Raw genomic sequence first — 27,240 nt, forward strand, 5'->3', positions numbered from 1 at the left:
CCACCAGTGGCAGCTGGTGACTTCAAATCAATGGGGGACTGCAGGAGAATGGGTTGGGTCAATGGGAAGGGGTGTGGCCAACTAGAAAGGGGAGGAGCTATGTTCAAAACCACAAAAACTGTAACTTTAAATACGCTGCCCTGGGTGCCAAACCATCATTATGAGAGTCCAATCAAGACAAAATAAAGTGTAGAAGAAAAAAAAAATTTCAGTGCATTGGCTGCATGACAGCTTACTATAATACTTAATATCTAGATGAAAATAAAAAGGTTGTGAGGCATGAAAAAATAAATTACTTTTTGAATACATTACTGGAATGCCGGTCAAAATTAAGTATAAGAAAAACAAGCAGCACTCAACTCAAACCACTTCTCCTTGCACTGCAGTTCTAATTATAATTTATATTCAGCTTTATTAAAGTACCAAGCAACATGCTGAAAGTAGCAATCTCTGTGACACCCTCACTTGTAAAAATGTTTCTTGTCCAAAAAAGACCTGCTGCCTGACAACTATCTACTTGTTTCATGGGGAAAACATGATCAAAGAAAAAAATGAAATGCAAACATGAAACAAGCTCAAGATACATTGCTTACAGGATTACTGTACAGGTAATGGACCACACATGCTAGATTGGCATTCTGTTTGGTTTACAGGTAAAGCCTGCAAAGATGACCGCAAGTCTCCAACAAATGTAATGAGCTTCTGAAAATACTGTAATCCTGTCCTTTATTATAAATACTGTCATATGCATTTCAATACCCAAGGCTTATACGTTATCTAGTTATGTAAGTATTCTCTGCATGGCAACACAGAAAGGCTTTCAATGTTGGCAATAATTTAACAGTATGCTTATTAAAGCTTACTTGCATCTTACAATCTCAGACAAGCTTAACAGATGGTCATTAAAGCATTGCTACTTAAACACAGAGCAACAGGCACTTTCTGTGTAATAATAAGCATAAATCAACAGTATAAAAATATGACGGAAACCAGAACATTCTGCAAAATCAAGGACAGTATAAGAGTAGCACTTGTGTCTACTTTGGATGGGAGGATACTCTGCACATTTACACTGCATAACTGTTCCTTGCCTTGCTTGGACACATCCAGAGTCGCTACATGGGGGAGTGGGGGTGCAACAAGTATGTCACAATCTGAAATGTCTCCGTCTGACTGTGATGGCCCTGACACATTTGTCATACCTCTCAACCTCAGAACAAGAAATATGGACACAGCCATACATAGAAGTGGGACAAAGGCCCAAAAATAAGGACAATTTTTAAATATTGCTCTTATAAACTTAGAAAGATAATAGAATAGTAGGTCTTGCATTAGTATGAATTTTATGAAAGGTATGAAATCTGAAACTCAGATGTCTGTCATTATTTTCTAACTCCAGTCTTTAATGATTTGCTACTAATTTGCCAAAAAACACAATTTTATGAAAAATGGATCAAAATGTGATGTAAAATATAAAATAGCCACACAATACTGCTGGGAACCTGTCAAAGAAGTGACACTTTTTAAATATTAGTACTGCTAACTTGAGCAGCTGACAAAATAAAAGAATCTACATGCATTTCTGAAATAAAACTAATCTATAACTCTGATTATTGCAGTTATTTCTTAATTGTAAGCCCTCCACGTTTTCTTCCAAAATTGCCATATTGCGGTGGGATCATTAGGGGAAGAGCAACATTTTGAGCCAAAATCGGGGACAGTTGAAAGGTTTGGATATGCCTAATTCTATAAAGCAATTTATTCGCACGTACCTCTCAACCTGTTAATGCAGGAAATCTGGACAAGGCCAAATATACTGGGGGAACATATACACAGTACTATAAATTGTTGTATAAACTGAGACAATTGATAGAATAACAGGTCTTGCTTTAGCATGTATTTTTCTAAAGGTTATGAAGTCTGAAACTCAGTGTCTGTCATTATTTAGTGACTTAATTGCTAAATTATTTGCCAGAAAACCACACATTTTATGAGGAACAAACCAAAAATAAGCAAAACTATATTCATTCTGTGAAAATCTGGACATTTGAGAGGTATAGTTCAGCCGGGGCTGTCTTTGAGTTTGCTGCCCTTCCCCTCACAAAATCATGGTCGAATAGAGCCTCCCCCCTGCAGCCATTCCAATGAACCATTACTTGGCTATTTCACCCCATTTACCATAAACACTAATGTGCATACTGCTTTACTTCTATGATGATATGGACTTCATTTGAAAGTTTTATTTTGCATTTTACAGCACAAACACTAAGACATCTGCTAAATAAAGCAATGCAATCTCACAATGAAAACAGACTTAGTATTAAAACTTCTCTGCCCTTCAAACTCACATTCATTGAAACAGCATTGAAACCCACATTCAAAGAAAATACATTTTGCCAGTGGCAGATAAAGATTAACTTTGGGCTGTTTTCAAATCATAGGCCCCTTGCACATGAAACATACACGTGGTCTTTGATACACCTTCCTGATTGTATTAAATTATATTCCTTGTACACTATAGTACAGTTGTTAGAGGGCGTTTTAAATTTGCTTTGAACATTTTTCCAGTAAACAATGAAACAAAATGCATGCACCAATAATGACAGAATTGTCCAATTCAGAACATTTTTCTAGTAAACAATGAAACAAAATGCATGCACCAATAATGACAAAACTGCCCAATTCAGAACATTTCTATCATAAAAGTGTATACAAACTTCTGCAGTCTACCAGTATCAGTAAATATGCACAATCTCTGAAGAAGTAAAAGTCATCTAAATAATTCCACATTAGAAAAATCTGTAACTAATGAATAGGTTGCTGCAAGGAAACAACTTTATATTTCATTGTTTCATCTACAAATAAAGTGCCTGTTGCCCTTGAGGAATAAATTGCCTAAGTTGCATTAAAAAAATGATAAGCTAGTAATATTGCAATGGGGAATGGATGGCAAACTGATAACAGGTTCATAGTTACTAGGTATCTTCACCAAAAAGGACTGCAGCATCCACTCTCTTTACAATACAGTACGAGCAATGTATCTATTTACTGTGGGCGTAGAACCCACAGCCTTTTGCATCAAAAGCAAGTATACTACCTATTGTGCTATTAACAACGCAAGTTGACTCAGCATAAGCAGCACTAAACTTTTGTTCCCCTGCAGCTCTCAGCTTCTTGTAAAATCTACTTGACACTCAGCTGCATTTCTGAACTTTGTAGCACAAGAAATCTGGAAAATTCCAAAATTTAGGGGGGGGGCAAAAGACCAAAACATAGGGACACATTTTAAACATTGCTTGTATAATGTAAGAAAGTTGTTAGAATAAAATGCTGTATTACCACCATACATTTCACTGACAAGTATTGAACCCAGGAACCTGTGCAAAATAGTCAGAGCAACATACCACTATGCCAAACCATCGGTTTTATGAAAGAAAGGAAGACTGAAACTTAAATCGCTGCCATTTAGTGAATTCAGTTCTCACCATAGCTGTCAACATCTTAGCACAAAACACCTGAACAAAGCCAATAATGGGGGAATACAGCCCCAAAACATATTCAGTGAGTTCAGTTATCACCATAGCTCTCAACCTTAATGCAAAAAACCTGGATGAAACCAATGATGGGGGAATACAGTCCAAAAAATAGGGACAAATATCCATTGAGGACACCAGAGCAAGCCCACTCAAACACAGAGAGGATATGCAGACTCCACACAGAAGGCACCAGAGCCAAGAATCAAACTTGACAACCTGTAACTGTCAGGCAACAATGCTACCACTGCACCACTGCACTATTGGCTGTGCTAAGTAACAAAAATACAGAAACCACAGATTTTATGAGGAACAGAATAGAACAAATATGAGGCAAAAATCTGCAAACATTTTACAAATGGTGGTGGATAGGGAATTCAGGCTCGTGTCACTTGGGCCCAAGGTACAGGGTTCAAGCCTTATTCTCTACCCACCACCATGTAGCAACTGGGGCATTACACACATATCCTCCTTTATGGCAGCTAAGTCCCATAGTAGTCCTCTGCAGCAGCCCACACACACTACCTGCAAATCCTCCTTCATGGCAGCTAAGTCCTGTAGGGGTCCTCTTCAGCAGCCTGATGATTCCCTGTCCTCCATAACAGCCCTTTGCATGGCAGCTAAGTCCTGTAGTGAGGCTTTCTAGGTCTCCCTGCGAGATGTGAGTAGGCTGGAGCCTCCAGCCTGTCAGCAATGCAGTCTGGTGTTCTTCTGGTCTGTGCTGGGCTGGCAGGGCAATGTTTCCAGACTGCCTAACAGAGCAGTCTGGAGTTCAGGAATGAAGCATGCGTGGAGTTCTGGACTGCCTAACACAGCAGTCAAGAACTAAGCATGCATGCGTGGAGTACTCCTAAAATTTGCTTATGTCTATTTTTTATTTTCTACAATGGGGGAATTTATTTTATTCCTTTTACAGATGGGGGGGCTGCAGTCCTGCAGTCCTATAGCACGAGCTGCCCCTGCCCACCACCAGCAATCGATTGCATAACTGTGAAAACACAAGCACCTGTCTGGCCAGACTTACCAGCTCCTCCAATCACAGATATGTCACATACACACAGACACTCCATATATGGTCATTTCCACCCCAGACCATAAATCTTCTCCTCACCTGCACCAACACACACACTCTGTCTAGACATTTGTCAGTGTGACATACCCCTCCTCTGCATATGATGACAGTTGTACCCTGGCTCATTAGTCTGTTAGCTGGGTAGCTTATGTCTAATGCACAGTGTGGCCAGCCTATACATTGTACAGCGCAGCATGATTGCCAGCTTACAAGCATCGTTTTTTTATGTTACAAGTACTACTTAATTTGATCAATATTTATGACCCTGAATCTGCCTCTTTACCAGTTGCACAGCACACTGTACCTTCCTCCATCTAGAATAGTTATCCCCTGTAGCTGACTTCTATACAGAATCTTAATTAGGCTCCTCCCCTTTCACAGGCTCCTCCCCTGCAGTTGACTCCTCCACAGGCTCCTCGTCAGACACCTAATGCTTCACAAGCTCCTCTCCTGCAATCACCTCCTCCACATGCTCCTCCCTGCAGCTAGCACCTTTACAGACTCCTCATAAGGCACTCCCTCTGCTGCTAACTCCAGGACTAATCCTATCTAATGTTTCTGCCCTGCTGTAACTATCTGCATACCAACATGTTGTGTGGCACTGCATACACACTGCAAAGATTTTGCTACATATTTCAAAGTCATATTGCACAGAACCACCTGAAAGATCCAGATAGTGGAAATGGGTGTTTAGCAAACCATACACACAATCAACAACAACATATGTCTTTGACAGAGCATTATTTTAGGCATTCTCTTCCATGGTCTGTGGTATTCTGACTGATGCATGACTCCAGGGCATACCTGAAACCACCAGTAAGGTAGACCTATGCAAAATACCCACACAAAAACACAGAAACTGTTAGTATATGTCAGACCTCTGTGAGATGTGGAAGTGGTGGGCACTGTCTGGGTGTGTGCATTACAGACCACTTGGCAGGTAATGGTGGAAAATCTCTCAGAGATGAATAATACTGTCCTTGCTTCCCTTTCTGGGATTTTATTGTTATACAGGTCTCAGTACTACAGGGAAATCAGCTGTGTTATAAACTGCTAGCATGGTGTTGCCTCTCTCACCTGTATTACTGTTGTTTGTACATTGTAGCCTTTCTCACTGGGTCCTCATATAAAATGGGTCCAGTGCAGAGTTAGACTTTAAAGTAAGCCAAAACAGCAAGCAAATAAATCAATAAAATAGAAATAAACAAATATGCCCCTCTACATGCTGTAGCATGGCATCAAGGAACTGTCTACATGCTGTAGCACGGCATCAAGGAACTGGTGAAGTGTCGTTGGGACAGATAGCTATACAAACTGTGTTCCCTGAAGGTCACTGAAAAACACCTGTAGTTAGTATTCTCAAAGCCACACATACATCGGTGTCCACAAGGATGCATACTTTACACATCCTATGGAACTGCATATGAGGGTGACACATCTTGACCAGCTCCTACATGAGGACTCTGTCCACACAGTAGGACTGCATTATCCCTGTGTTGTGATACATTAGGCATCAACGGCTGAATCAGCACTGCAAAGTGTGATGACGTGCAACTCTGTGACTACCAGCGACAACAGCCTCTTGTGTGTACATACTGACTAATGTGGCAGCTACCACACATGTTTTTGTGGTCTGTCTGCAATAAATACTAGATTTTGCTGTAGTCAATGTCTGGTGGTAGTGATTCTATGTATAAAATATATGTTTCTGAGTCATTTTGCCACTTTGTTTAGCCTCCTTTGCATCTATTATTTCCCTTACTTTAGTAATATTGCTCAATTCCAGTTTATTATGCCACCATTTGCATATTACACAGGCAGCAGTATTTTCAGCTCTCCACAATTGTACTCAGTGTGTATCTGAATCACCTTCACCTGGTGAATAGCTATTTATCATGCAAAATAACCTACAGCAAATCAAAAGCAGTTTGTGAACCTCAGGGAATATACCTTACCACAATACCTGTCAATAGGTCAGAACTGAACCTCAGGGAATATACCTTACCACAATACCTGTCAATAGGTCAGAACTGAACCTCAGGGAATATACCTTACCACAATACCTGTCAATAGATCAGAAGAGGGCATGACTTCTGTAGGTCATAGACATTATAACTATCATGTGATTTAACAGCTAATATTTATGCACCATATTTAAAGCTCTTCAGTGTGTAGTCTGACACCAGAGGCAGACTCATCTGAACATGTCACAACACTTATGAACTATAAATACACAAAGCTTCGATGTGTATTACAAATGCTTTTGTGACTGCAGTATCCAGGAGCATGTAATGGAAAATGTAAAGTGTGCTTTTGACAACATCTGATCTGTAATCAGCAGTATCTGTCTCAGAAATGACTTACCTTCATTTATTTATTTTTAGGTTTTGTAATAAACAGATGGAAGTCACGTCATTCTGGGAGGAATGAGACAAATGGAGAAGGTGAGACAAAATATCAAACACAGTCATTTAGTGATAATCAAATGCCATTAACCATGGGGGTATTCAGACAAAAGCATAACACCATACAACAGTAAATGGTGCAGATAATTTAGAATGATATGGCCTAATGCCAATTAAGTACCTGCATAGTGCCATCATTCTGGGAACAGGACTGCATATTGAAATGTCACAGTTACAATAATGGAAGTGACTGTGTGGCCTAATGCCAATTAAGTACCTGCATAGTGCCATCATTCTGGGAACAGGACTGCATATTGAAATGTCACAGTTACAATAATGGCAGTAACTGTGTGGTCTAATGCCAGTTAAGTACCTGCATAGTGCCGGCATTCTGGGAACAGGACGACATAACCAAATGTCACTGTTACAATAATGGCAGTAACTTTGCTGCTGGAATGTCTGTACTATGGGGGTTATGTGACCCAAGGGAAAGCATTAGGCTGGCGGCATGCCCAATGACAAATGGTCACAGATGACAACACTTGCAAGGGCACAACAGCAAAATGTCAAGTTATTTCATGATATAAGTAGGAAAGAAACAAGGAGAGTGTAAAGGCAAAAAGTAGAAGGGCAAACAGAGGCACACTCAGGACAAAATTAAAGAAATACAAGAAGGGTAGAGAAGAAATTGAGCAGGAAGCAAGTTCTGGAAGGAAGCAGAGTACAGGAGCAGGTGCAGACAAACAAACATACAATGTAGACTAAAACTGACAGGGGAGGTATTTACACAACAGGAAGGTAACAATGGAGAGATACAGACTAATAGAGGGTGGATAAATGGTTATCAGTGGGACTGGACTGCAAACGGTGGACAGAGAGTGAAATATAAGGAAGGGGAATACAGTGATGGGGGGATATATTAGAATATGGATGGCCTGCCTGACCAGAGCATAAGAGAATCCACTGCATCCTGATTTCAGTCATCTCTATTGCTGATATCCTGGGGATTCCATCAATAATGGCCTGAAATGTGGAGCCAGCCAGCAATACAACTCAGTCAGCCACACAAGACTCTCCAAGTTGAAACTGCAGTCACTCAGCCATCAGTCCTCCTCATCCCTCACCAGCCACACTAATTTCCACTGGGTGACCAGGGAAGCCCCTCTCACCTATTCTCTAATGAGGAGCCTTCAACCACTCTCCTAAAAGATAACCATGGAGGACACCAGCAAGGTCATCTTACACACAATTACCTTCATCACCCTTTAAAGAAGTAGACCTGGGGACTGCCAGGAGCTCATAGCAGCCACATTGGTCTGTGGAAATTATGATAACTGCCACCTCAGCACAGACTGCATCACTGCTAACCATGTAAAAAATAAGAAAAAAGAAACAGAAAAACAAATACCAACAGAGTAATACCTGTGTATGAGACTTTATTAAAATAGACACAGTACATATAGCAATACTCTGCACTTACCTTGCTATCCGGAGGGCCTGTCACATCTCCTTATACAGTCTATCCTGTTATCTTAAACCTCCTAGGCAGCTGTAAAATATAAAACAAACTATAATAAGTGCAGCATGTTCGTGACAGCAAAAGATAACAGCAGCAGGTGATAGAGTGCACATACAGTGCTGAATAATGTACAAAATGTTTGTAGACTGAATATACAGTGCCAAATAACTGAATATATAGTGCCAAATGAAGTACAGAATGTTTATAGAGGGAATGTACAGTACCAAATGAAGTACCGAATGTTTGTAGGCTGAATATACAATGCCAAATGAAGTACAGCATGCTTGTATACTGAATATACTGTGCCAAATGAAGTACAGAATGCTTACAGTAATAAGCTGACTCCCTCTCTCAAACATCTGTCACACACTACTAGAACAGCTCCAGATGGCACTTCTGCATGTCACTATACTTGTGCCAGCAGTGCTCACTAGAGTGGGTAATGTGAGTAACATTACTTCACATCTTGGTAAGCTAGTACCAGACATCAAGTTTTACAGATGGGTCCTCATATATCCCAAGCAGGCTTTTCCAGTAGTCTCTGTGCAAAAGGTGCATGGCGGTCTTGGTTTCCTGGCTACATCAGGTGTAGCACTCCTGAATTCAGCTCCTGGAGAGACCATGTCCAATCTGTAGATCAGAAGAGGAGGAAAATTGTGTGTATGCTAACATTACTAGATAAAACATGATGAGCATGTCCGGGGATTATAGGTTCATAGGTTCATAGGTAGGTACTAGGCTATCAGCTCTAGGGCCTATACAAGCCTAACCAAAAAATTCCCTGGCTTTTGCCACCCAAGAAGGTTATTTTCCTGCATCCCTGTCGAGCAGACCCACAGAGGTGATCCCTGGGGAGAATTTCCTATTTCCCATCCAATTATCTAGATTCTTCTTAAAGAGGGCTAATGAGGAGCTTTGCTTGACATGAATGGGTAGTCTGTTCCAGAGTATGGGAAGTCTCTGGGACAGGAATCTATCCCTCCAGCATCTTCTGTTTATTGTGGTGGCAAGGTTTAGGCCCTGGAGCATATGGCATGGAGAAATTGTTTTTTTTTCAAGTGTAGCATGTCCAACAGAACTGGGTTTGACATGGCTTTGTATGTTAGGCAGAGATCGCTTCTGAGTAGTTGATAGGTGACGGAGAAGAGCTGGAGTTTTTTAAAGCGGTCTGCATATGGCATCTGTTTGATGCCGGTAATCCTCTTTGTGAGGTATTTCTGTGGCCTTTCTAGTTGTTGCAGATGTCTTGCAAGGTACATGCCAAATGGGGCATTGTACTCTATGATGGGTATGATTATGGTTGAATAGAGAGGAACAATGACCTCTTTTTTTCTGGAGAAGAACCCTTTAGTGTTGAGGTGTGCCACATAGAAGGATTTCCTGACTACTGTGGTGATGTGGTTGTCAAAGGAGAGACTAGTTTCCACCTGTGTCCCAAGATCTCTTATCACACTTTAGGTGTTAAGTAGGCTACTGCCTATGTGGTAGTTCATGCGTACAGTGTTTTTCCCAAAGGGGATGACAATACACTTTTTGACATTGACCTTGAGGCCATGACTTTGACACCAAGCATCAGTCTCAGTGAGGCCCCTTTGTAGAATGTCCGCATCATTAGGCAATTCTATTATGGCTCCCAGTTTGCAGTCATCTGCGAACTTTGTTAGCCAAAGACCTGCTGTTTTAGACTGGACTTCAGAGAAATAGATGCCAAACAAGAGAGGACCCAGAACTAAACCCTTTGGTACTCCGTTTGTCACTGGTTTGAAGTTAGATTTGGAGTCGGCTATTTTCACTGTGTGATTTCTATCAGTGACCCAGTTGGCCATCCATCTTGTGACATAGGGATTTATGCCAAGTCTAGTGAGTTTATCTATAATTCCAGAGTGGAGGATGGTGTCAAAAGCCTTGGCAAGGTCAAGATAGGCTGTGTGAACCACCTTACCCTCATCCATGGCTCTGGTGACTGCTTCAAAGAAGTCAATCAGGTTTAGGATACATGATCTTCCTTTTACAAATCCAAATTGAGTGGGGTCCAATGTTACCTATGTCTTTGTTTACAACTTCCATGATGATATGTTCCATGCCCTTGCAGACCAGGCTCATCAGGCTAATGGGGTTGTAAATCCCAGGGTCTGTGATGGTGTTCTTTTTGTAGAGTGGGATAGCCATCACTGTGTGACATTCAGTGGACACAAAGCCTGAAATGAGGCTATGATTGAACATGGTATTTAGGAGGGGTGGCAATTCGTTCTTTAGTTCATGCAGAATACAGCATGGGATGTTGTCTGGTCCCATGGAGGCTGTGTTTTTGTCTTTGGAGAGTATGGTCTTAACTTGTGCATCCGTGATTACAGGGGCTATGCATTCTTCCAGTATAAGGATGGGCACTTTGGGGGCTGAGGGGGGTAAAGTTTGCACTGAACCTAACCACCAGGATGTTGCCAATATCAGTTGGTTCTGTATATCTAGTGACATTGTTCTGTAGCTCGGAGCAGATCTGAGTGCTGCCATTGAGATTCTTGACATAGCTGTAGAATGATTTGTGGTTGTCTTTAGAATCAGTGGCAATTCTATTTTCATAGCTACGTTTGGAGGATTTTATGAGGGATCTCATCTTCTTACTTAGGATGACCAGGGAGTTCCTGCAATCAGGGGATTTTACTCTTTTTTGCAATAGCTTCTTCCTTCTGTTGTAGAGTTTTTTTTTATGGCAGGGAACCACCAGATTAGCTTCCTTTTTTGGAGGATAGCGTCTTGGTTCTGTTGAGGATGGCACAATCCATGCAGTCGTGTATGTGTTTATACAGTGCATCTGTATAGGATTCAGCAGTCTTACCTCTATTATCTGTCTGCACGGGTGTAGTGAAATTTGCCCCTTCTGTCTTAAGAAGAGTGAAGCTGACTTTGGAGAAGTTTTTTTATAGTGGTTTCCTTAATGGGGGGTGGGGTGGAGGCAGAATATTGATGTCTAGGGTGATTAGTTTATGGTTGGATTTGGCCAGTGAGGAGTTAACCTCTGGAGTAGAACATTGGTTACCCATGTTGGCAATGACCAGGTCCAGGATATTGCTGCCCCTGGTGGGGGTATGGACAAGCTGATCCAGGGCATTGGAATTTATGAACTCCAGAAAGCGTTTAGCTAATGAGTTAGTATTTGAGTAGTTTTCCCAGTTGATGGTGGGGTAGTTGAAATCTCCCATTATTAGGGTATTGGGCTGTACCTTAATATTATCCAGTATATCGAGGAACATGGAGTGGGCATCCTGGGGCATGGAGGGAATCTGTAGCAAACTACAACCTGGATTGTGGTCTTGCCTAGTGTTAGTTTTACTTGGATAATTTCAGATACATTATGTTTAGCAACAAGTCTGGAGGTGTGGATATCCTTAATGAATATGGACACTCCTCCTCCTTTAGTGTTTCGGTCCAGGTTAGGTGGCCGAAAGGTGAAGTATGAATTATAGCCTGGTAATGCAGGGGTGCTCTCTGGAGCCTTGAACCAGGTGTCTGTTACTGCACAGATGTCGATGTTCTTCTTATCGAGAGTGCTTTGAGTGAGTACATTTTTAGGTTTAGACTTCTAGCATTGAGTAGCATTACCTTCAGTTTTTGATTGCTTGTACCTGCTATGGTGGTGGGTTTGTCATTTGAACCTTGCCTAAAAAAGGCACTATAGGGGTGGCAAGAGCCTTATCCAGTATCCAGAATCCCAGGGATGATAGATGCAGGCCATCTCTGGCAAAGCATCGTGGTCTGTCGATCATGTTGTCCCAGGCAAACAGATACTGGATCCCCTTTGGCTAACACCAGAAGCTTAGCCAATTGTTGAAGTCAGTCATTTTGTCCTTGTACTGTGGTATCATTCTGGGTGATGGTAGGATGCTACTCAGGGCTAGGGTCATACCTGCCTTGGCTACATGATCTGAGAGCTCTTCCATGTCTCTTTTCATGTAGTCCAGGGAGGTACATCTCAGGTCATTCATACCAACATGGACGATGACACAGTCATATTTTTACTTGTTGTGGAGTGATCTGAGTGCATGCATTATGTGGTGGATCCTGACACCCGACAGGCAGCTGACAGTAACTTTCTCCTTGTTTAGCCTGGTGAGTGGGACATCAGTGTGCCTGACTATAGAGTAGCCTATGACAAGTGTGTTGGGTATGTTGTTTTGCCTTAAGGGCTGAAGTTGAGTGGCACACTGATTTTGTGGTCTATGTGTCATATGGGTAATGGTGGGTGATGGCTGCTTGCATTTCTGCTTTGGAGGTATCTGTTGTTTTGGCAGATTTTTATTGAGAGCCTGCGTGAATGTAGGTGTGTGTTTTGTATTACTATTTGCAGGTTTAGGTGGTGTACGATTTGATGGACAATGTGTTGAGTATGGTGTGGTGTAGGTGTTTACCTTCTCCTCTTGACTTTCTAGTCCAGTCTTGGCTGGAAAGAGCTTGGCTTCCAGTTTGGTTATATAATTGCATCTCTCACAGGCTGTAGTGTTGGGTGGTAGGAGGATTGGGTTGTCGGTGTACATGAGGCAATGGTTACATTGCCTCAAAATGGCCAGATTCATCAGATGGTGAGAAGAAAACACTGGGAGCTGACCCTTAGACATGCCTAGATTTTTAATTTAAGTACTGAAAAACGTTTCTCCTCCTGACAAGTGATGAAATTTGAGTGCTGCAGTAGTTTGTAGTTTTGGTGCTTGCAATGAGTTTTTAACAAGTGCTGAGCACAAGGATGCAGTTTTGAGTGTTAAAACTAGAAGACTGGCTAGCTCTAAGGGAAAATTTTAAGAGTAGACTTTCTGTTGCCGGGATTAGTTTAACCCTAGTTAAACAATGCTGCACGATGCACAAAACCACACAAACATGGATTTTTGAACAGAAAGATGAAAGGGATAGAAATAGTCAAAAATGGCCAATAAAACTACAGTTTCTGAGCTGAAACCACTCCAGCGACAGATAGGATGTTCCAAAGCTCACCATTCTCACTGATGAACAGAGAAGCTTCACTCTGTCTTAGAAAGTTCTGAGCAACACAGGAACTTACAAATAGCCCAGAATTCAGCAGAATCTGAAAATCTTTTTTTCTACAACTTTACTAGTTCTAGAAAGGTGGGAAAGAAGTAGAGGGATAGGATGTTTTTTTTTTTTTTTAGTTAAGGCAAATATGGCAATAAAACATTTATTTATTTATTTATTTTATTTATTTTACATTTGTTGACCGGGCTAGTCTAACTGGATACATGTCCATTTTCAGTAGAGGCCTGGGGAGAAAAGCTCCAGGAATACATACAAAATTAATAGAGGTTATGAAAGAAACAATGTAAAAACAGCAATTGTTACATAAGAACATTATAAAAAACATTTTTTTTAGATGAACATAATTATAATACTCAATGTAAATAATAACATAATCAAAAATCTGTAAAGGGCAATATACTAAAGAGGGTACAATATACATGTAAACATTGATCTGTATGCAAAACATAGTATATTGAAACATAGAGAGGGAGGATTGTAAAGGATGTAGGATGAAAATTAGAGTAAAGGAAAAACACTTTTAACACAGAAAATAGGCTATCACACTTGAGTGTGTAGCCCTTTACAGTTAAACAGATGACTGCACAATAAAAGGAACAGCATCTTGACCAAGTGATAATAGGATACACAGTGGCCATGCATATATGCAGATTGCACATTACCTCACAGCGTGGAAAGAAGCACACAAGTGCATGGCACCACAAACTGAGGCTGATAACACATCATATTATGACTATGACTATTATTCAGATACAAACATGCTAAATCATCTCTTTAGCATAATTACTATGCCACAAAGGAAGGAGTGGAATACAAACAGGGGACAGGGAGAAACATATAAGGAAGGAGAACACAATGATGGAGGGATATGGTGGGATTCAGAGGGCTTGTCAGACCAGATAACATACCTGTGACAAATATTAGACCATAGCTGTGGCTCTCACCACAGGGGAGTCCACTTACCTGAGCTACATAGGTGAAACCACCACAGATGGTATGAGGGCTACACTCCCTCTACTTTGAAAGACTGAATTATGACAAGCAACTGGAAATCAGACTATAGTGGGTCCTAGATTGCACTGCTATATAGGTGAACTGATAGCTTTCAGGACTGTAGTGAGCATGCAAGGCCATGTGGATACAAGAGGGAGAGTTATTCAGCAGAGGACTGCGAGAAGTAACAAAGCACAGAAAATGACAGGGGACTGCTATGCTGAAGTAACGAACCTGACAGGGAACTGAGAACAGCAGAGAACAGTTTCCAGTCCTGCTTGGGAGAGCTGAAATTGATGTGGAAAAGGGAACAGGACAGAGCAGGTTGCACTCCTGCTAAGAGGGTCTCAGCCTAACAGGGAACAAGGCATGACAGGTTACTGTCCTCTGGGTTGAGGGTGTGGGACTTGACCTGCAATGGACCAGGTAGACCTAAAATGGACCAGGTAACAAGGTCAGACTAGGATACTCTCCTTTTGTGTAGGGGTCAAAACAACATATTGCATGTACACAGGTGATGAGACATGCTATGGGTCAGCAGTATTCTGACAGACAGCAATGGTTCTTAACATGCCTACTGCAAATGAACTACTAAACAGCGTTAGGATGGTAACAGCAGAGTAGAGCACAGGGCGGTGGCCAGCGATTGGGAGCAAGGGACACTGCAAAGACACCTGCTGACTGGCATGGACAGCCATGCATACACACACTGATCCACATGCGTAACCCACAAGTGTGCATCTTTTGTCATGGAACAGAAGGAATGTCAGTGGATGGAAAAGTTAGCACCAAAGACAGAGCTGCTACCACAGGACCTAAACACATCTGGAGTCCATATCCTTAAGGATTATAATGCAGACAAGATATTTTGTGACCAAATGTGGCAGAGACTGCTATAGGGAATTAATGCTGTTGGAAGCCCTAATAAGACAATGGGGGAAATCAGTAAAGCCTACATAGAGTGATTTTCTGTGTAGGCAGAGTGGAATGGAGCTAATACTGAATTTTGCAGCCATGAGATCCAGTAAACAGAGCAGAGGGCCATGCAAAAGCCTACATGGAGTGATTTTCTGTGTAGGCAGAGTTTAATGGAGCTAATACGGAATTGTACAGCCATGAGATCCAATAAACAGAGCAGAGGGCCATGCAAAACTATGTGGACATGGAAGTGTCCATGGAATGCAAATCACCTCATAAGCAGGTGAACTGCATGCAAATGAGGTTGTTTTGTGATCCAGGAAGTAGAATAGGTTTTTGTGCAGAACCTGTGTTAGTGTTAGAAGTGTACATGGAAAATTTCCATGTGCATAAATGTAAAAATTAAACAGGGGCTGTAAAAGCCCAGTTAGAAGGTCAGAAATGTTATCGTATGCACAGATATGTGCAAAACTATGCCCTGTGCATCTAAAATAATTATGCAAAATAAGAAAAAAATGTGTTTTTTTTAATAGCCATATTACATTTGTGTGGCATGCAGCAGCACGCAAACATACCATTATGCAAAATAAAAATATAAAAAATTTGAAAAAGTAAAAAAAAATGATGTGAGTGAGAATAATGCATTATAGAGCCCTGCATGCAATTTGTACAATGGTAGAAGTCTGTGGCTGCTAAGGAGGCAGGTCCTGGAATAGTGAAGTATCTAGGTTATATGCATGGAGTATGCAAATGAGCTGGGATTACTGAACAACAAAAATGGGCCACCATGTTTGTAGATAAAACCTGTGTAGCCCCAGAACCCTGTTGGTGTCCACAGAACAGCTAGGTGACATGAAAAGAGGGGGTGTCACTATATGTTTAATTGGATTGGAGCTCAGAGTTGGCTGCTTGCACGTCACTCAGCTCAACTACGCACAGGGGTGTTTCCAGTGCTGCTAAGCATTGTTTACCTGTGGGGTGCATATTTTAGCTGGTTTAAGCTATGCTGAGCATGCATCTCATGCACGGTTGTGTGCCTGAATTGCTGAGCAGTGTTTATATTAGCCCCGTGAGTTTGCGAGCCGAACTGCAGTGCTTAACAGGGAAGGCATTTTTAAAAAAAAGGAAATAGCCTGGGAAAGCCAGTCATGTATAAATTACTAATAAGCCCTGTTCCACTGACTTTGGGGCATTGAAACCCCTCAGTGATATACCTGGCAGGTGGAATGCATCATAGCCAATCACACAGGCTGCATCTGCAGCAGACTACTATAAAGTGTGCATACACCCTTCAATCTGATTTTTCCCACATACTCTGCACCATTGGAGTACACACTTGGGGATTTTAACTGAGAGAATTCCAGGGGCTGCTGATGCTGCTCCACTACATCTATATGTGCTAGAGGCTGAGGTCAGTGCTGATGCTGCTGCTGACAATAGGCCTAGACTGAGAAGGAGAAGAGTGTTCAGGCCCAGGGTAACCATCCAGGAGCTACTTGAGCTGGGGATTGTATAGTGCTACAAGGTAGACAGGGATATACTACAAGACCTCACCAAGCTCTGTCGCCCTCAACTCAGACCCAAAGCTAACAGAGGGGAACCCATCTCAGTGGAAACAAAGGTATGTGTAGCCCTTAGAATACTAGCTAAAGGTACTTTTCAAAGACCAGCTGGGGACATGATGGGGGTCTCACAGGCATCTGCATCCAGGGTACTCCACCAGTTCCTGGCTGCCATGCAAACACATGCTAGTGAGCACATTTATTTACCCCAGACCCCTGAGGAGATGGCCAGCAGTATGCGTCTCTTCTATCATGTAACACACTACCCTGAGGTACTGGGTGCCACAGACTGCACTCATGTACACATCAAAGCACCATTCGGTGAGGAGGGTAGAGTCTACATCAATCAAAAGGGGGTATCACTCCATCAACTGCCAGGTCATGTGCAATGCTCAGGGCATTATCATGAGTGTGTGTGCAGGCAATCCTGGGAGTTATCATGACTCCCATATCTGTCATGAATCAGAGCTGTACCAGATGTTTGTTGGGGGGACATCCCATATGGCCATCTACTGGGGGATGCTGGGTATGGACTGGAACCATGGATGATGACACCCATCAAAATGCACACACACCTACCGAAGAATGACATAATGAGGCACATGCACAAACTAGTAACATCATAGATCATGTGTTTGGGCTGCTCAAGTCATGGTTCTGGTGCCTCAGTATATCAGGTGGAGTCCTGCAGTACTCTCTAGCGACATGTGCACAGATGTTCACAGTATGAGCCATGCTACACAATATGATCCTGCAGAAACAGCTGTGGCAGGATCATCATAGGGAAGTGACACACAGCCCCCCACCAGTGCCAAGGTCCCCACAGGCTCAGGGTGCTCCTCCTCTGAGTCCCCCTGTGGGTGTGGCTGTAGGCAAACATAGGCATGCCCAGTATGCCCTGGCCTTGGCAAAGAGGCAACACATAGCACATGCACTGACAACCTAGGGTCCTAGGGACTGACACCTTACTCTGACTCACATACACAGTGAAAAGGATGCCAGCCACACAACACAACATGTACCTTATTATGTATTGGCTGTGTGCGGAATACATCAGACAAAGTCAGCCCTGAAGCACTGTTGTCTCAACTGCTGTATTCACAAGGTAAGTCATTCTCCTTTAGAACAAATGTATGGGGTACTAGACTATGATAGCATATGCATGGACCTGCTGCATGTGTGCAAGGGAATAAAGTGGGTTACTGGGATACCTGCAGAGAACTAACAACTATGTGGGACAACAGGAACTCTCTGTCCAATACTGGCTGCCCCACAATATGCAGTAAGCCACAAGGCAGCAAAACCCACTGCAGTATGTGAGGGTAATGATAAACAGCGGTGTCATGGGACAGATGCATGACTGTCAATGCTAGAGTCCCCTACCCCTAACACAGCCATGTTCCCATGCAACTGCAGTAACAGTATGTTTGCAAGGTTATTGCAGCATACCACACAATCCCAGGGCTGTCCCAAACAACCTGGCAAAATTTTCTATGTCCACAATATGCAGGGGTCTATCTGCTGTTGATAGCATCAGGAATTAAACTTCTGGTGGCTGGTGTGGCTTAGTGGGCTAAGTACATTGGCATGGTTGATGGTGTTCATGGTTCAAAGCTGGCTGCACCTACAATTTTGCATGTAAGGTACTCATGATAGGAGTCTCACAGACTGTCACTATGTCACTGTTTGTTACTGCATGAAAGCTGTACAAAGCCAGAGACAACGGAGGGACAGGGGGCCATAGCTATGGGCATTACGCATGCTCAGAATGACCTAGAAGGTGGCTAGTATAACAGCAGGTTGTAACATGTCAGAGTAGCAGCAGGATGTAAAGGCCATCATGTATCTGTGTCCGTACTTACAACAATACAGTGGGCGCCATGTAGTAGTATATTACCAAAATAACACAACTGTCTGAGAAGCAGAGCAGACATATGGGGCAGAACACTGGACATCCTGCAAATTATGTACAGTGAGAGGTATGTTGTCTGTAACCCTGTGTGTGTTGTAACATCAAGTACCCCAGTCACAGCATACCTACAACTATGTAGAACAGGAAATATGAACAAAGCCATGAACAGGAGTGGGATAAAGGCCCACATATAAGGAGAAGGATTAACTAGTGGTCAAACAAATGTAGAAAGTGCAGATAATAGGTCATGCAGTAGCATGGGCCACCTGCTGTGTATGGAGGCAGTAACTCAAATGTCTGTCAGCAGTTCCTAACATCAATCTATACTGATTTGCCACTGATGTACCAGAAATTCACAGTGTTATGTAAAATGTACCAGACATATGATGTCAAGCCACGTACTGTCTATTACAATCTATACACACCCTAGATATGAGTCATATACTGCATTCAGCACACAGCCAGGGAATCCCTTGGACATAATATCAGGGAGGTGCTGGACTGTTGAATCATGTGCAGCAGCCAATTGGCTGTAGCACACAAACTCCTGGACTGGAGTACAGGTTGGTCTGGCCTGGAGTTACCTTGTAAGTACTGATGGTCACACTTGGCATGATTCTACACTTAGCTAATTTCAGCCCATGTCTGCTGTCTCATCTGCCTAAAGAACTGAGATGTGAATATATCTCTGTGCATACAGACAGCTATGTATCTGTCTCTCCCTATACCCCTCACACATGATTACCCTTATCTACCAGTATGTAGCGCACACACACTATATATATATATATATATATATATATATATATATATATATATATATATATATATATATATATATATATATATATATATAGTGCTGCAGCCACTTGCACACCAATTGTAACCGGTGGCCTGTGCAACTAGTACTGTGAGCTGTAGTATGTAATAGGTAGGTAGGGGTTCTAATCTCACATCTGTTTGTGTGTGTGTGTGTGTGTGTGTGTGTGTGTGTGTTTGTGTGTGTGTGTGTGTTTATATATATATATATATATATATATATATATATATATATATATATATATATATATATATCAATCATACAGCAGTACAGACATGCTCATCAGGCCTATGTCTGTGCAATGGTCAATCATTTTATGGCCCTGTGACTAGCATCCTCCACAACAGTGGCCTCCCTGTCAACAGCTGCTGATAACACCCACCTTAATAGCACTGGCAGACACCCATAAAACACATAAGCTCATTGGCGCATGTGATGCATGCTTAGTCCTATAGTATATGCTACTAGATAGGTAGGGGTTCAAATATCAAAAAGGGCAGCTGTGTGTGTGTGTGTGTGTGTGTGTGTGTGTGTGTGTGTGTGTGTGTGTGTGTGTGTGTGTGTGTGTATGTGTGTGTGTGTGTATGTGTGTCTGTGTGTGCCAGTATATCCCCTAATAGCAATGTACCTGTCTTGCCTATCTGTTGTGCAATGGTTATATATTTTAAGGCCCTGTGCCTAACTGTCAAACTCCCCCCATTGACCTCCTTTACAGGGCCTGCTGATGTCATCCACCTTAAAAGCACTGGCAGACACTCTAAAAACGCATAAGCTCTGTGGCACATGTGATAAGGATGTAGCTCTGTCCTATGTACAACTAGATAGGTAAGGGTTTTAATCTCAAAAAGGACAACTCTGTGTGTGTGAGTATATCCCCTTGCCACAATGTGCCTATCTGTGTGCAATGGTTATACATTTAAGGCCCTAAACAGCCCACATCTAGCTAGGCATAAATGCTGTCTGCCACCACCTATGTTTGTAGGTATAGAACATCGAGGTGACACATATCAGGGGTAGCATGTCTTGTCATGAGGTTTGCTTCCAGGATTATGCAGTCCACCCCCTTTGTCCCTGACACACTGTTCTACACATACGCATCCAGGTAACCATGTACATATACAGCTGTATCTTGCTGATGTCACATGGCTGCTTTGCTACAATGCCATCCTGAGCCTCTGTATTGGCACCAAGTCTCCACAGTGTAGCCACTCGGACCTCTGGAACAGAAACATACAAAGTTCTGAGAGACACCTGTCAATCTGATACACTGCCGCCAGTCTTACAACATACAACAAGGGTACAAACACTTTGATGTGTACTCATGACACATACCAGCATACAGCACCTTTCATGGCATAACACTACTGCACTACAAACTGTCATGTAATGTACTACAGTCACTCGGTGCATCAGACACATATTTGCATGTCCCTGCATCAAAGGTATGTATGGCAAGGATGTGGCACAGGTATCATCACATGCAGAGGCTGTGGTGTGGGGTTGCCAGGGGCCTAGGCTGTGCCACACAGTTGACATTGTGTGTGTGAGTCAGGAAGGGGTGCTGGTCAACAGGGCCATGGAGAGGTGCCGTGTTTGTCTGTTGGTGACCTGCATATGACAGTGATGTGTGAGTGTGTGCATGTACACAGTCAAGCCATGTGCTAGCCCTACATGTGGGTATGTTGGACAGCTGTGGACCACACATGGCAGAATGGAGAGTTCACCATCTCCGGCCATGAACATGGGTACTGGCTCTGCTGGGAGTGGCACTGGCACCACCATGCCCAGGGTCAGATGTAGTACTAGTTTCTTATGGTGACTGGTGTCTGCTGGGCACATGTCCCTCACATCACCATCCAGGACCACATGCCCATGGCCTGCCACATCTTGGAGTGGGCAGCACCCTCCCTTCTGTAGTGCTGGAGGTACTGCCACTACAAGAGCGTGAGTGTGCATGGCCACGTGGACTCTCAGCAGATGTTGTTGCTGATGTACGCCCATGTGTCTGACACCCTACTTCCACCAGATGTTCTAGCACAATGTACAGTCCAGGACTGAATTTTTCTCCCCATCATCTGTCCACTACATCAGTGAAATGATGCATGGTGTCACCAATGTGTGCATGTCAGACAGTGTGGCATCCATGATCTTGGGCATCCATCTAGTGTTGCATTTGTAACATGCCCGTGCATCCATGATGGACTGAAACATGCATCAAGTAACTCATGATATGACACCTGTGACAGTCAGTGGATGGGCAGCAGTCCTCCTTTGAGCACTCCTGTCAATCTGCCTGTGTAGGACCTCACCAGGTCTCTGGCTATGGCTAGTGTCTACACTCATTGATGACATAGTCACCAGACTCTCCTGTTTCATGCCGCCACACTCTGACTGCCCAATATCTGTGGCCGCCGGGGATTGGGTATGTGTGGGCATGCTGACTGTGTGCAGGGACAATGGAGATGAAGTGGGATGTCAACCCATGGGACAGATTCAGCTCCCAACAATCCCACCTGTGCCTCACTATGGCCACCATCATCAGAGTCTGATGAGACACTGACATCAGGTTGTGAGGGGGACAGACTCCAATCTCCACGGTCACCTGTGGGGAGGAAGACAAAAAAGTGGATGACTACCTGCACTATTATGTATGGTGAGACACACACACACACACACACACACACACACACACACACACACACACACACACACACACATACAGGTCAAGTGCCACAACTGCATTACACATACTACATCTTATTTCTGATCCCATGCACAACACACAAGCAGACTACAAAATACACAGACAAGACAGGCCCTTTATAACATGCACTGCAGCTATGTCCAGTTAATGTTGCCACTACTATACACCTGTGAGATAAGTGATATGTCCGTGTATGTGATAGACCTACACCTAACACACAGTGCACCTGTCTTGAGCTTACTATTGCCCTCTGTATAGAAGACTGCATAGACCTTCACAAAAATAAGTGAACATATGTCACAGCACCTGCAAATAAACTACTATGATTACTGATTCAATATATTTCAGTTAACCCCTTCAAAACTGAACATACAAGTATTGTACTCTGGCTAAGCATATCAGTTGTGTTTGCAGAAAAATGGCAGCCCTTATCATTGTTAGGGTATATATGATCCATACAAAAACAGTATCACACTCACTGGGTACAGGACATTGGACTCCACCATACCTGATGTACCTACGGAAATTTGAGGGAAAGGTATTGTCAGCAATACCAAATGGGCATTGTTACAGGATAATATGTGCATATATCAACATGTACAGTAGGTACTGTGAGACTGCCTACATTGCTGACATTATGAGTATGTGTGCACAAGTGGGTATTACAAAGAACCATCCAATACAGATTGTCCTGACATCCATGTACTTGTATACAGAGGCTGCCACAATGACCGATACAGTATTACAGTGATGAACACAGGAGGCTTACCTGGACGCTCCTCTGCTACGAATGATGTGGCACCCACCTCCACGATGTATAGGGTGATGGTTGCTTGGGAGTTCATGGTTGATCCCAGGTTTGTCAGGAATTCCTCTGTGGCTGAGAGTGGGTGTACTGCTACAGGCCCTCCACTGGTGGCAGCACAGTCCCTGACCACAGCAGTAGCTCTTTGCAGTGCAGCATTTGTCATATTAGTCACCCGGTGTCGGAACTGCTTGTAGCTTCTGTCCTGTAGCCCTACTCGGTTGACCACTGTGATGAGGTCAGTCCACAGTGCTGCACGTTGCTCACAATTCAGGTGACTCCTGGACCACAGAATGTTGTGATGCAGTCTGAGGCTATCCAGGATTACTTCATTTTCAGCAGCTGAAAATGGCAGTTGCCTCCATCTATACATCCTTTCTGAAAGACAAGAGGGGAACACATCACAGGACCACATACATTGGTATCCACTATGTACAGATCCCGCACAACCTGATTGGCCGACACTATCTACTGCTAACTCCCACATCACACTCCACCATCTATAAATACAGTTATGTATGTGTCTATCAGCACCATTGTAGTAATACTGGTCATGTCCCTGTGTGCCATGATGGAGTATCTTGTATGTCTCCACTCCCATCAATGCCATCTGCTGTGGTGTGTCCCCTATGGCCAACATCCTAGTACCATGTCATACAGCCACTTTCCATCACATAGTTGTGTGTTAGTACAAGTAAATGGAGACAGTCCAACAATATCCATGTGCCACAATGACAGACAGCAATGCAAACATGCTGTAAGGTATCTTCCCTGTAAGTGTCCTACATCTCCAGTACACAGATGTTCGCAGAATGTGTACGTGTGCCTGATATATGTAGTCCCTTTGCCAAGAGCATGTGGATGTCTGGCAAACAGTTGTACAATAATTGATGGTTGTTCTCAAAATGTGGGGAATCTGTCTGTCACATGCCAGAACCCTCAGAAAACAGTTATGCTATAGTAATATCTGTTACTGTATTCATACCCTTACTTTGTATGATCAATATGTACACTCTGTCACTGAAGTTGGGCCTGTGTCCCCCCATTAATAATAGCTATGACCTGCTGTAGGCGGTTACCATGTGTGCAAGCCACAGCTGTCAAGCAATGAGTTATGAATGTTGATAAAACAGTGACCTAGCCAGAGTACAGCAGGGACAGTAAGGGATACCTGTACAATGTCTGAACTATTCCTATGTGACATTCACAGACTGAGAGGAGCTGCATGACAATACAACATGTGCTATGCCAGTTGTGTCCATGCTTATTATCACTATGTCTAACACACAATCCAGTAGCATTCATACAGGAGCCGACCATTTTAGGGGGAGTGAGAGGGCAAGAGCTGTGACCTAAGTGACAGCAGCCACAGTTGAAAGGCATTCTTGTAGCTTTTGGACAGCAGACTATCACAAACATGTAATTTGTACTACAGGTCTACTGTTGTAACCCCTATTCCCCATAACTGCATCTTCCCATTATTTGGGGCTTGTATTACATACCTGGTAGAGTGCTGTAGTCTTTGTATGCAGATATCCTGAAGAAAATGCTTTCAAAATCACAGTCTATCTTGGCAAAGCAAGTTACAGACCTGTTTACCATATGCAGCTGCTTGCCTTTTGTAGGTAATGCTCAGTAGCACGTGATTGCCTGTGCACCAATCCATGGCTCAGACTTGCTAATTGCATTCAGAACTGCTGGGATGTACTTTCATTAGCCAATGACATGGCACAGCAGTGCAATATTTAAGGCCTGTATGTAGGCCTTGGCCCCTTTCCTAGTCTTTGAGATGGAGATTACTGAGGTGTGGAGACTACAGCATCATAGAAGGTAGGTACAAATACTTTCCACTGTTGGAATTTATGTGGTATGTCCACAGTTTTGCATGCCATGTTTGGCCATTGTCGAATGACTTTCTGATTATCTGGCAGTTCACTGTTAAACAATGTGGGTTGAAGTCAGTAAGGGTGAAGACACATGGGAGTGTCATACATCGTACCCATCAGAATATGTATGTTGCTGCAGTAGCTGCTGGTCTATCAGGTCTGTATGTTTGTAGGGGATGACTGTGACACATGTCCCTGTAACCCGACCTTTGGTCCCCCACCCCTTTATGTATGGGTGTTGTGTGGATCCCTTCTTCTAGGGGATTATGAGGTATGGTAGGTCTGTAGCAGGTATCTGAACATACTTCTGCATATGTTGGAGGCTGCAGCTGGTGCTTTTTTTCCCAGGACTCATAGTGGGTAGTGTGAATACACTGGAGGACAGCAAGCGGTATCTGTCACTACAGCAGAGCCAGGGTGAGGGTTACCCATAACAGTCCATTTGAGGCACGTGCATGGGGTACATATGTTATGTAACAGTGCCAGTTGGAGAGTAGTAGGTGACATATAGGCAGCCTATACACATTTGTGCAGTGTTTCCCTACCTACAGGCCTTTGACATGCTAACATGGGTAGCAGTTAATTCAGTAGCAGCAACCTGTTTTGATTAAAATTGCATGATTCAGTCATTATTTGCTACATTCACAAGCACATAATTGAAGTGCAACACGCTGGATTCGAACCTAGGACTGTGGGTGGCAAAATGTTCAGCATGTTAGGAATTTAACAGATTGAGCTATTGAGTCAATACTGCAATTGGTGTATTTGCAAGATATATGCACATGCATACAGTCTGTTACACAGGATTCGCATTAGCATGTGCGTTCAGATGGGTACGATATGTGAGACTGAAATGTCTGTCATGATTTTCTAACCTCAATCTGTACTAACTTGCTAGTACTTTGGCACACAGAAAATGTTTTGTGATATCTGTGCCAAAACTAGGTGGCACAACTGTGGACATTCTGCAACAGTCTGTGCAACTGACAGTTATACCTGCTATGCCAAGCCTCATGTACAGCCATCATTATTTGCTTGGCTGTGCACTGGTGTGGTGTCTGTATCACACTCCTAAGTAAACTGCTAATTTTCCCATTATATATACATGCACTGTGTCATTGGCAATCAGGATGTGTGTATGGAAACGCATGCTGTATTTCAGAGCTGAGTGGCCTAGTGTGCTAATGCACTGTGCTGTACTTGGCAGGGATGATTATTTTGCAGATGTGCCTAACACTGTTAGGAATACAGAAAAGGCACTTTTAAGCAGTTTTAAGTGGGTTTTTGTGATGAGGTATGGTGCACCGTGCTGTTTAGCCTGCTTAAACCCAAGTTAATTCTAAAAAAAGAAAAGAAAAAGGGGGTGATAGGAAAGTAGTGAAATTGGGGCAAACAGGGAGAAAAAACATACTAAAAGGCAGGTACGGATTTGCAGGATGGGTGTAGGAAAGGAAAATAGCTTTCCATTTCTTCTACAGCAACAGCTGTACAGGTTGTAGAGAATTTGCAGCCTCACACCCCGAGAGAGAGGAGTGAGGGCACCATAACTGTTTTGATTAATTCATTTAATAATTGATTATGTCCAATGGACATGGGTGCAAAATAAAGAGCTATTTATGGGGCAATTTTATTTTGTGGGACAGGTGCCCTTTTTTTTTCTTAAGCTGAGAGTGGAATATTGGGGAAGGGGCATAGGTATATGTGGGGAGGTAAGTTGGGTAGGAGAGGTTGCATTTGCTGACAGACAACACAAACAAGACAGCATACACGGGTGGTGTGTGACACGAGGAGGGTATACACCTTGGATGGGGAGAGTGTTGTGGAATCAGAGATCCATGTGCCCCCATACAGCAGCAGTGTGACTGAGCTCCCAACCCATGGGCAGTCGGCACTGCTCCTTCACTGCCACAAAGGATGGTTGTGCTGGAGGCTGGATGCCAGAGCCAGCAGGCCCCTCCAGGTTACCGAGTCTGCCCTCAATCCGGTGCAGGTGGTACTCATAGCCATGATGCACTATCTTGTGCACCATTGTCAGTAGCTGATCCTGAATAACAACACCCCCTTCTGC

The 27,240-nt window shown here is 43.0% G+C and overlaps 1 long non-coding RNA gene across 1 annotated transcript in view; it reads left to right on the plus strand.

Annotated features, from left to right (window-relative positions):
- Positions 1–27,240, plus strand: part of LOC122791367 — a 226,852-nt gene that overhangs the window by 183,460 nt on the left and 16,152 nt on the right. The window contains exon 2 of the long non-coding RNA XR_006363153.1: positions 6,990–7,049. This is a non-coding gene — a long non-coding RNA (uncharacterized LOC122791367). The remainder of the gene's footprint in view (positions 1–6,989; positions 7,050–27,240) is intronic.

The sequence above is a fragment of the Protopterus annectens genome, chromosome 17.part0 (assembly GCF_019279795.1).
Source record: "Protopterus annectens isolate FY-2018-M chromosome 17.part0, PAN1.0, whole genome shotgun sequence".
Classification (NCBI taxonomy): Eukaryota; Metazoa; Chordata; order Ceratodontiformes; family Protopteridae; genus Protopterus; species Protopterus annectens.